Source organism: Bison bison, unplaced genomic scaffold (genome assembly GCF_000754665.1).
Source record: "Bison bison bison isolate TAMUID 2011002044 unplaced genomic scaffold, Bison_UMD1.0 scf7180017864331, whole genome shotgun sequence".
Classification (NCBI taxonomy): domain Eukaryota; kingdom Metazoa; phylum Chordata; class Mammalia; order Artiodactyla; family Bovidae; genus Bison; species Bison bison.
Window position 1 is genome coordinate 8729240 of NW_011494903.1, and position 11747 is coordinate 8740986.

The following is an 11747-nucleotide window of genomic DNA, read 5'->3' on the forward strand; positions in this document are numbered from 1 at the left end:
TTTTTTTTTGGGGGGGGGGGGTTGGTGTGGGTTTTTTTTGTGTGTGTGTGTGAAGGTTTTTTTTTTTTTGGTGGAGGTTTTTGGTAGGGAGGGGATGCAGGGATGCTTAACTTCTAACAACATCTAACAAAACTAATCGTTACATGGAATGCACTTTGGAAAATGTGACACCATTTATAAGGCGTTTGTTACTGTGAAAAGATTACTTACCAATCACATTTGGAGTGACATAATGCTTTTCAAAGAAATCTTGATTTATGTTTTAGTGTGAAGTCCTTAGAGCTATCAGATAAATGGTCCCTACTGATATGAATTTTTTTCATTCTGATTTTGCAGTTCATCCTAGAGATCATTTTCTATTTGAAAAATATGGTTAAAATTATGAACATTGTTGAAAATAATACCAATCATCATGCAGAATCATGGATACGAAAATGAGCTGAATGTGGCGTAGATCATGAACTCCTTATTGCCAAATTCAGACTGAAATGGAAGAAAGTAGGGAAAACCACTACACCATTCAGGTATGACCTAAATCAAATCCCTTACGATTATACAGTGGAAATGACAAATAGATTCAAGGGATTAGATCTGATAGACAGAGTATCTGAAAAACTATGGACGGAGGTTCGTGACATTCTATAGAAAGTAGTGATCAAGACCATCCCCAAGAGAAAGAAATGCAAAAAGGCAAAACAGTCGTCTGAGGAGGCCTTACAAATAGCTGAGAAAAGAAGAAAAGCTGGAGGCAAAGGAGAAAAGGAAAGATCTGCCCATCTGAACGCAGAGTTCCAAAGAATAGCAAGGAGAGATAAGAAAGCCTTCCTCAGTGATCAATGCAAAGAGATAGAGGAAAACAATAGAATGGAAAAGACTAGAGATCTCTTCAAGAAAATTAGAGATATCAAGGGAACGTTTCATGCAAAGATGGGCTCAATAAAGGACAGAAATGGTATGGACTTAACAGAAGCAGAAGATATTAAGAAGAGGTGGCAAAAATACACAGGATTAACTATACAAAAAAGATCTTCACGACCCAGATAACCACGATGAAATGATCACTCACCTAGAGCCAGACATCCTGGAATGTGAAGTCAAGTGGGCCTTAGGAAGCATCACTACAAACAAAGCTATTGAAGGTGATGGAATTCCAGTTGAGCTATTTCAGATCCTAAAAGATGATGCTATGAAAGTGCTGCACCCAATATGCCAGCAAATCTGGAAAACTCAGCAGTGGCCACAGGACTGGAAAAGGTCAGTTTTCATTCCAATCCCAAAGAAAGGCAATGCCAAAGAGTGCTCAAATTACCACACAATTGCACTCATCTCACATGCTAGCAAAGTAGTGCTCAAAATTCTCCAAGCCAGGCTTCAGCAATACGTGAACAGTGAAGTTCCAGATGTTCAAGCTGGTTTTAGAAAAGGCAGAGGAACCAGAGATCAGATTGCCAACATCCACTGGATCATGGAAAAAGCAAGAGAGTTCCAGAAAAACATCTATTTCTGCTTTATTGACTATACCAAAGCCTTTGACTGTGTGGATCACAACAAACTGTGGAAAATTCTTAAAGAGATGGTAATCCCTGACTTCCTGACCTGCCTCCTGAGAAATCTGTATGCAGGTCAAGAAGGAACAGTTAGCACTGGACATGGAACAACAGACTGGTTCCAAATCAAAAAGGAGTATGTCAAGGCTGTATATTGTCACCCTGCTTATTTAACTTATATACAGAGTACATCATGAGAAACGTTGGGCTGGATGAAGCACAAGCTGGAATCGAGATTGCTGGGAAAAATATCAATAACCTCAGATCTGCAAATGACACCACCCTGATGGCAGAAAGTGAAGAAGAGCTAAAGAGCCTCTTGATGAAAATGAATAAAGATAGTGAAAAAATTGGCTTAAAACTCAACATGCAGAAAACAAAGATGGCATCTGGTCCCATTACTCCATGGCAAATAGATGGGGAAATAATGGAAACAGTGAAAGACTTTGTTTTTTTGGGGAGGAGGCTCCAAAGTCACTGTAGATGGTGACTGCAGCCATGAAATTAAAAGATGCTTGCTCCCTGGAAGAAAAGCTATGACCAACCTAAACAGTGTATTAAGAAGCAGAGACATTACTTTGTCAACAAAAGTCCATCTAGTCAAAGCTATGGTTTTTTCAGTAGTCATTTATGGATGTGAGAGTTGGACTATAAAGAAGCTGAGTACCAAAGAATTGATGCTTTTGAACTGTGGTGTTGGAGAAGACTCTTGAGAGTCCCTTGGACTGCAAGGAGATCTAACCAGTACATCCTAAAGGAAATCAATCCTGAATATTTATTGAAAGGACTGATGATGAAGCTGAAACTCCAATACTTTGGCCACCTGATGTGAAGAACTGACTCATTTGAAAAGACCCTGATGCTAGGAAAGATTGAAAGTGGGAGGAGAAGGGGATGCCAGAGGGTGAAATGGATGAATGGCATCACCAACTGAATGAACATGAATTTGAGTAAGCTCTGGGAGTTGGTGATGGACAGGGAAGCTTGGCGTGCTATAGCCCATGAGATCGCAGAGTTGGACACAACTGAGTGACTGAACTGAACTGAGACCACAGTGCAGAAGATAATGCTGATGCAGATTTATTTTATGTATATAATATACATGTACATATGTGTGTGAATATATATATATATATATATATGTATATGTAGCCATGTGTTTCCTCAGGCACAAGTATAATACTTTTGTCAACTTGAAGCTCACTCAAAACTAACTCTTTGAGTATTTTACACCAGTATTTCTAGTTTACTTTTCAAAACTGTCTAAATGTTCTATGAGTGTTTTGATTTGACAGTGTCAGTCTTTAGTGGGTGTCTCCAAAATAGAAAGTCTGTCTACCCCTTGCAGAAGGCACTCTGAGATGTTTAAATCCTAGTTTCTTATGAGTTATTTCGGTTTGTTTAGTCGCTTTGCTTCCCATCCTGTTATGTTTTATTTCTGTGGATCTAATTATTTTGACAACATCTAACACACTTCCTCATTTTCTGCTGCTTTTTTGAAGAACACCTTAGTTCTCTTCTACCTTTTGAGTTTAGTCCCTTTACTATCTATCTGTCCTTTTCTTAAAGATATACTTTTTGCTTTCTTGCCTCTACTCTAATAATTTTTTCTTAAGAAAACTTCTTATTTTATGCAGCTTCATCAGCTTGTCGTCTCTTGTTTTATTTTCAGTGTAACAACTGCTGATTTCTAACACGAAGACTTGAAGTGTATTTTTCAAGCTCCTCTCCTTTTGCTTGGATCTCCTAAGAATACCTGCTTCCCAGAGACTGAGACTTCAGACACAGGGGTTTTAAAAATGTAATTACTTTCTTCACCTTTGGGTTTGCAATAATTTAATTGAATTGTTTCTCTACTGCAGTTTTATGAAAGAACATAGTCTCTTTGTAATAAAGACCTATATCCTTGACTTGTTGGCCAATAACATGTACTAATTTTTTAAAATGTTTTTAACGGTCAAAATTCTACTTAAGATCACATAGCTGGTGAAACCTCTGGATAAACCACGAAAGTCAAAAAAGTTACCACCTCCACACTTTTAAATACAATTCCAAAACTCTGCAGAGAGGAGTGGAATTTGGGACACCTGATGAAGCTCTGGATACCTAGACCTAGTTCTAAAACTAAGCAGTCCCAGTCCTGCCATACAGCAGTGCTCTATAGTCCCTGTGTATCCTTGCTGTCTGTCTGCTATCTGGAACACTGGCTGAAAAAGACTGTAGAGAGAAAATATTATTCCATTTGACAACACTTGACAGAATGCCCCAGCCTGATGTTTAGTGCATGGAAAAACTGAAGCAGCAACTTTCTCAGGAAGATCCTTCCAGAGCCTGTCTGATGTCTTTGTGTTCCTTGGCTGTAAAATGAGGATAAGAATAACACATGATTCTGGAATTTGTTGGGAGAATACAATGAAACTAGATGTATGAAACTAGATGCACTTTGCAAACTCTGAAGGGCTGTAAGTTAGTCATGTTTGGGAAATGAATGTTCTGGCTAATTACTGTCTCAGGCTTCATCTAGATTCATTAGGGACTATCCTAAAAAATCCCCCGAATTAATCTTCAGTTTTGTCATCTCTCTTCTTTGCTGAGAGCCTTACAATAACTTTTCATTGCCTAGAGCAAAGGTTGTCCTTATCCTAGCATTAAAGGACTTTCACCACTTAGACCATAGTAACTTTCCAGTTTGTTTCTTCTCTGTCCTCATAAATTCTAGTGAAACGGATGAACCCCAGGAGAGGTGACAGAGTGTTTTTCTGTATCTTGGCCTTGCTCACTTGGTCATGAACTTATTCCTTCAGATCCATCTAGATCTTGCCGTTTCTCAATACCCAGCATAAGGCCTTAGCAAATTCACAACTAATATTTGTATCTAGAGCATTTGTTGGGTATATATATTTTTTGGAAGTTAATCAAATATTGGGGACCTTAGTATGCTTCGTGGCAATGAAGGGTCATATTTTCAGTGTTTCTTGCCTCTCCCTTTTTCTGTGCAGGCCCACAGGACTCAGCTTAGTTCCCTGTTCTCTTATGATGCCAGAAGCTACTTGCTTCCCAGAGAACTTTCTTCCTCTAAGATGGAGTGTGTGGTGTGATTCTTCTCAGCTGCTATCTTCTAGTATGTTCCTGAGATGAATTCCAGAATGTTCCTTAATTTAAGCATTTGCAGTTGCCTTTGTAGAAAGTAGATGGGGGAATGACAGAGATGGCGAATAGAAACACTTGATTGATTTGGCAGTGTTCTAATATTCTCCTTCCCTTGCCTGTGTGGATCCTTTCCTTCTCTGGATCCTCTGTGATCTGCTTCTTTTATCTGAGCATGGCCCTCAAGGAGCAGCACTTCCCCAGGTCCTCACCCTTCAGGGGCCCCCTGGCTGTAGGATGACCATTGACATCTCAGGGGGCTCCAGCCTAGGTGCTTTGCGTTTAAACATCTGTGTTCCAAGTGGAAATCTCACCCTAATAACAACTACTACAATGTATTTAATCTCCATAATTATCCTGCATGGTACCTCATCCTTGAGGAAACAGATTTAGGGAGGTTGAGTGGTTTGGTCACTGTTACAGAGTTAGTAAAAGCAGGACTAAGGGTGGACCACAGGTCCATTTGTCTCTGAAATTTATCTTTTTTCCACTGTTCCAAACTGCATTACTGTAACACAGGTTATTTCCTGGCAGTCACAGACTCTCACAGGAAAGCATATGAAGGCACTTCTGTTCTGATCTTAGTGTTTGTATCTTTTATCATTTTTAACTGTTGTTATATCTTTATAAAGCTAACTGAAATCAGAAACATTGTTTTCTATGTCACTGTATTAGCCAGTTCACCTTTCAGTTCAGTTCAGTTCAGTCGCTCAGTCGTGTCTGACTCTTTGCAACCCCATGAATTGCAGCACACCAGGCCTCCCTGTCCATCACCATCTCCCGGAGTTCACTCAGACTCATGTCCATCAAGTCAGTGATGCCATCCAGCCATCTCATCCTCTGTCGTCCCCTTTTCCTCCTGCCCCCAATCCCTCCCAGCATCAGAGTCTTTTCCAATGAGTCATGACAGTATGATCACTCACCTAGAGCCAGACATCCTGGAATGTGAAGTCGAGTGGGCCTTAGAAAGCATGACTACAAACAAACTAGTGATGATGGAACAAGACTAGTGATAGGTGATGGAATTCCAGTTGAGCTCTTTCAAATCCTGAAAGATGATGCTGTGAAAGTGCTGCACTCAATATGCCAGCAAATTTGGAAAACTTAGCAGTGGCCACAGGACTGGAAAAGGTCAATTTTCATTCCAATCCCAAAGAAAGTTCACCTTTACTAAGGCTTTAATGCATAGCTTGTGTTTTGTTGTTGTTGTTCAGTCACTAAGTTGTCTCCAACTCTTTGCAACCCCATGGGCTACAGCACACCAGGCTTCCCTGTCCTTCACCATCTCCCAGAGTTTTCTCAGACTCATGTCCACTGTATATTTATTGGTTAATTGTTCCAGAAAGGTTTTCAAGAATGAATAGGTTCTTTTACCTGTTTTCTTTTTTTTATGTGCAATATAACTGGGATCATAATTCTAGTCTTTCTTCATGAAATGACAATCTTGCAAGTGAAGAGTGATCTCAGCACATGACAAACAACAAAACCAAACCAAAGGATGTTTAAAATTATGTATCTAAAAGGGGCCACAAAGAAATGGGGTAGTGGTTTTAATAAAAGGTCCTGGACAGAGAGGCAGAATTTAGAGATGATGACCTATGTATAGTGAGTTTGGACTTTTTTTCAGGACCGATGAGGAGCCATCAGAAGGGTTAGATCTATCAGATTTGTTTTAGGAATGTACCTGAGAGAGTGGGTTATTGTGGTGTGAAGCTGGAGGCAGAGAAATCTGGTCCTCCTTATGGGATCTAGTTTTACTTCCCCAGCCCCACTTTTCACATTACTGTACTAGAAAGGGTGCCTCATCGTGTTGTTAGTGAGAAATTGAGTTTCTACCCTATAGTGGATGTAATGAATATTATCTTTAGAACCTAGAGAGTCACTGGAGTACCTCATGACACTCCTATGACAGATAGTCCTGTTCAGAATGAAACTGTAGCAATCCAATAAATATAAGACCAGCAAAGGCTCATCTCCTATGGAAATAAATATTTGGATCTTCCTACCAGATAAATAATCCAGCTGAGATACGATCAGAAGGTAAAGGGAACTTGAGTGAGGGAAGAAGACAGCTATGATTACCAACTTCAGGCTAGTAAACAGCTACTGAAGTAGGAATTGTAGCAGTTATGCTAAATATAGTTTAACTGTTTCTCTTCCCACTCCTTTCCACCTTTCTCTATTTATGAAGAATACTGATGCCAGCTAACTTTTAGTTTTCATGTGGGAACATTAATGAATGATATCAATAAGAATGAAACAATGGATACATGCTGGAGACACAAAATTTTTATTTGAATTAAAGACAAGAGTGTATACTGAGGGTCAGAATGGATGGACTGTGTTGTAGAGTTTCTGACTTTTATTACACTCCCTACTCTTCCCCTGGATCTGACTTGGAGGCTTACTATTAGAGACTGAATGTTTGTGTCCCCTTAAAATTTGCATGTTGAAATTCTTACCCCTAATGTGATGGTATTAGGAGATGAGACCTTCAGAAAGTGATTAGGTCTTCAGGGTGGATGCCTCATGAATGGGAGTACTGTCCCTATAAAGGAGACCCCAGAGAGCTCTCTCACCCTTTCTGCCATGTGAGGATGCAGAGTGAAGACAGCCATCCATGAAGCTCTGAATCTGCAGGTGCCTTGATCTTATACTTCCTGGTTTCCAGAACTGTGAGAAATGAATAAAACCTCTGTTGCTTATAAGCCATCCAACCTATGGTATTCTGTTACAGCAATCCAAATGGACTAAGACACTGCCCTTCATCAAGTGATCTTCCCTTCTCGATGCCCTTTGGATTCAGCCAATGAGACGTGCCAGCTGGAGATCAGAAGGGAGGAGGAGAGTGAAAAGAATATGTATTCTCTCGGGTTCTTCCTTATAGGGTCTTCATGGAAAGGATATATCCCTTGACCAAATGTCATACCCTGGTCAGGATGTTTCCCCTGAACAACTCTCTGAATTCAGTGGTTAGAGAAATGCTCCCTCCCATACCCACTTCAGGAGTAAGAGTGGTATTATTGCTGGTCTTAAATCTTGCATTGTTTCCTGTGATTTCCTTACGTTATGCCCTTGCCTTTGGAAATAGTCCTTTTAGTAAAGTTTCTTCAAATTACCAGGTTTATGGTTGTCAGCTATTCCTGCCCGGATCCTGATCACCTATGAAGAAGCTTGAATTTATTTTTACTAAATGAATGACTGCTTGACTTTGATTTGTTACCTCACTCAGATAGTGAAAGCTGTCTAAAGCAGGATTTTCTCAGCCTCGACACTACTGACATTTGGGGCCAAAAGCTCTTTGTTGTAGGGGCTGTTCTATGCATTGCGGATTCAGCATAAGCTGAATCCCTGGCCTCACCCTACTGTATGTCTGTAGCACTCTTAGTTGTGATAACCAAAAATGTCTCCAGACCTTCCCAAATGTCCTGTGGGGGCAGTATCACTCACAGTTGAAAACAAGGGTCTAAAAGGATGAAGTTACCTCTGTGCAACCTTTGGGCATCATCAAACCAACAGGGCAGCAACCGGGAGGTCCTCCTTGGACCTTGAGTGTTTGTTGTTAAGGGACTACGTGGCCTTCTAATTGAACTGTATAGTCAGATAATTTGTTTTCCAAACTGAAGATTTCCTATCAAGTGATGGAATTATGATGACATGATTATGAAAAAAACTATTTTTTCAGTTCCTTTTTCACATATGAATATATATATGCATATATATGCATATACATATCCTCTGTATTACAGTTCTCCAGAGATCAGAAACAATAGGATACACACACACACACACACACACACACACGTATAGAGAGAGAGCATGAGAAGGATTTATTATAAGGAATTGTTGTTGCTGTTGCTTAGTCACTAAGTCATGTCTGACTCTTTTTAGACTCTACGGACTGTAGCCCACCAGGCTCCTCTGTCCATGGGATTTCCCAGGCAAGAATACTGGAGTGTGTTGCCATTTCCTTCTCCAGGGGATCTTCCTGACCTAGGGATCAAACCCAGGTCATCTGTGTTGTAGACGGATTCTTTATGATTGAGCTACCAATTGGCTTTTGCACTTATGGAGACTGAGAAGTCCCAAGATCTGCACTCAGCATGCTGGAGACCCAGAAAGGTCAGCGGTGTAAGTTCCAGTCTGATAGTCAGCAGAGGTGACATCCAAGAAGAGCTGGTTTTTCAGTTCGGCTTTGAAGGCAGGAAGAGACCAATGTCCCCGCTCAAACCATCAGACAGAAGGAGTTTCCTCTTACTTGGCTTTTTTATTTCATCCAGATCTTCAGTTGGTTAGATGAGGTCCACTTTCATTGCTATGCTAAGTCACTTCAGTCGTGTCCGACTCTGTGCGACCCCATAGATGGCAGCCCACCAGGCTCCCCCGTCCCTGGGATTCTCCAGGCAAGAACACTGGAGTGGGTTGCCATTTCCTTCTCCAGTGCAAGGAAGTGAAAAGTGAAAGTGAAGTCGCTCAGTCGTGTCCGACTCCTAGCTACCCCATGGACTGCAGCCTACCAGGCTCCTCCGTCCATGGGATTTTCCAGGCAAGAGTACTGGAGTGGGGTGCCATTGCCTTCCCCCCCACTTTCATTAGGGAGGAGCAATATGCTTTAGTCTACTCATTCAAATGTTATTCTTATCCAGAAATAACACTCACAGGCACACCCAGAAAAATGGGGAAGACAAATGGATTGACCAAGCTTGGATCATGAATCTCTGGTGTTGAGTCTCTGCTGGGGCTGAGGAAAACTGCCGCTGCCTGCCCCCACTGTGTAATGAAGAATGGAGATAAGTGGTTTTCCGACAAAAAGTGGGAAAAACTATCCAATAACGTTGTCTTCTTTTGGCTACACATATAGTACACGATTACATTTTTATTTTATAAAATTGCTCCCCATTATATTTTAAAAAGGATACATTGACAGTATGTTAATCCTTGGTTGATAGGTAGTTAGATGGTAGGTAGTAAATATATATATTTAAGCATCAGTGATAGGCTCAATATAACTCTAGATATTAGGACCACCAAACTACCATTCAATTTCACTCATTTGTCTATGATAAAACTAGAGAGGATATTAAAAAGCAAAGACATCACTTTGCTGACAAAGGTCCATATAGTTAAAGCTATGGTTTTTCCAGTTGTCATGTATGTGTATTAGAGTTGGACCATAAAGAAGGCTGAGCATGGAAGATGCTTTTGAATCATGGTGCTGGAGAAGGCTCTTGAGAGTCCATTGGACTGCAACATCAAACCGTCAAACCTAAAGGAAATCAATTCTGAATATTCATTGGACAGACTGATGCTGAAGCTGAAGCTCCAATACTTTGGCCATCTGATGCAGAAAGCCGACTAACTAGAAAAGACCTCAATGCTTGGAAAGATTGAAGGCAAAAGGAAAAGGGGGTGGAAGAGAATGAGATAGTTAGATAGCATCACTGACTCAGTGGACATGAATTTGAGCAAACTCTGGGGGATAGTGAAGGACAGAGGAGCCTGACATGTTGCAGCCCATGGGGTTGCAAAGAGTTAGACATGATTTAGCCACTGAACAACAAAAACTAGGGCCACAAAAATGAGTGTGACCTGGGGTTCTTAATCTCATAAATCTCATGACTGATGGAGAAATTTAAACAAATAGATGACCATTATAAATAACGTGATAATTACTAATAGGTACTATGACACATAATGATTGGTGAAATAAAAACTCATTCTAAGGCAAGGAACATTTACACATAACATGTTTTACCCTGTCCTTTGGCTTCTTCTTACCTCTCTACTGTGCATCAGTTGCATTATGCATCAACCAAACCTCCCTATGGCATCACAGACTCGATGGACATGAGTTTGAGCAAGCTCTGGGAGTTGGTGATGGACAGGGAAGCCTGGCATGCTGCAGTCCATGGGGTTGCAAAGAGTTGGACATGACTGAGTGACTGAACTGAACTGAAACCTCTTTATTGGCAGAAATACTGGTTCAACCAAAAATAGCAAATTTCTTAATGCAAAAAGAGCATCTTTTTGAACTTTTACCTAACTGTATTCTCGGTGGGTATCAAGCCAGTAGACACAATCAAGCTGAAGATCAAGAGAAGGAAGGATTTGCTTGAAGGAAGTAAGGAGTTTGAACTCTGGGGATGTCTACCAAAGCAGTGTCTCCCCAAACAGGTGAACTGTTAAGGGACTCAGCCATACACATACCTGTCTCCATTCTCCTCCAAACACCCTTCTCATTTTAAAATTTATTTGGCTGAGCTGGGTCTTAGTTGCAGCATGTGGCATTTAGTTCCCTGACCAGGGATTGAACCCTGGCCCCCTGCATTGAGAGCATGGAGTCATAGCCACTGAATTACTAGGGAAATCCCCAAATTTGGGATTTTTTTTTTTTTAAGCTAAGGCTCCTGGAGAAGGAATTGGCAACCCACTCCAGTATTCTTGTCTGAGAAATCCCATGGACAGAGGAGCATGGTGGGTTATAGTCCAAGGGGTGGTATAGAGTAGTACAGGATTTAGCAACTACACAATAACAATAACATGCATAGTCATGAAGAGGCTTGAGCAGAGGAGAATTCAGCATAGAACTCAGACAAAGGTTGAATGAAGTCATAATTCCATCCTCCGCCTGGGTGGGGGCCTAAGCTCCTGTAGACCTTAAATATATGTTATATATGTCCCTTGTGGAACCAGGACCCTGACCCAAGCTTACACTATTGTTTCTTGACTGCTCTTCCCTAGTTTCTGCATTCTCTCCCTTAAAATCATTTATTACTTTGACCTATTCAAGGGCAAGCATTGTGTTCAGGCTTAGATCACAAAAATGGCTTAGGCCAAGATGGATACTCTTTTGTCAAGAAAGCCGTTTCTGGTCCCTTCCTCAGGGGAGGTGCCCCACCGCCACCTGCCTGCTTACGCTCCTGTAAAGGGTCACGGTGATCTGCCACTTTCTATTTACAGGTTTGGACTGTGCAAACTATCTGTCATCTGCTGTGTATGCGTGTGTGGTTAATCGCTCATTTGTGTCCGACTCTGCGATCCTATAGACTGTAG